Genomic DNA, 943 nt, shown 5'->3' with positions numbered 1-943 from the left:
CAATATCCAAGACATTTTCCAGGAAACACTTTTCCCAAGGAAAACCCATTTTCCAGGAAACATTTTCCAGGAGTTTTTCTGTACAATAATTAATGTAAGTTTACCCGATAAGGCCAAGTAAATGACAAAACAAGTGTTTATGGAAACGCTCGACCAGCTTCACCCTTTCTGCTGTTTATCCACCGATAGTTTCTGCAGCTTTTCGGTGATTCTGACCCCCCAAAAAGTTTAAGCTACAATGTTCAATGCTGAGTGAGGAGCCCCTAAAAAATACAACTAAACATGTTTCCCCAGGCAGACAGAGATTATTTCAGAATAATTTCTATTCCATTTCCAGGCTTCACACCTTTCCCAATAGACTGTAAACACTAGTCCTTTAATTCCCCAAGGTTTCTCCAAGTCACATAGGAACCCTGTTAACTTGGCAGTACTTCCACCTGTAATGGAGTATTTCTACATTACTGATTACTTCTTCCAGCACCAAAAACTATTAACATTACTAAATATGGTAAAAACAATCATAATTAATCATTAATGAGAACAGATGTTGTGCTATGATCTCAGGATTAGTGAAGGGAATGGTTGTTTTTTTGCATCAACAAACTTTGATTTTCAACAAAAAAAACCAGTGACAATTTTGTTTGCGTTTGTATGAAAACAAACCAGGCATTTTTTAAATTGTAGAACAACATCTGTTATTTCAGAGAAATCCTGTGCAGCTTCTAAAGAAAAAAAAAAAAAAAAAAAAAAAAAACACAGAAAAAGTACGTCTTCAACAACTGTGTCACATACTTTACCGTCTAATGAAACTCTTTGCACTTGGAATTTGTAATTTCATTCATACATTTAGATTAATCTGTGCAGGCTTAGTAAGATTAATCAGTTGGTCCAGGATATTTTGGTTCCCTTTAATGAAATGTCCAGGTGTCCAGGTGGTTCCCCA

Source organism: Morone saxatilis, unplaced genomic scaffold, assembly GCF_004916995.1.
Source record: "Morone saxatilis isolate NCDOM2014 unplaced genomic scaffold, NCSU_SB_2.0 Contig21, whole genome shotgun sequence".
In the NCBI taxonomy this organism is placed as follows: Eukaryota; Metazoa; Chordata; class Actinopteri; family Moronidae; genus Morone; species Morone saxatilis.
This window is presented reverse-complemented; position numbering follows the sequence as displayed.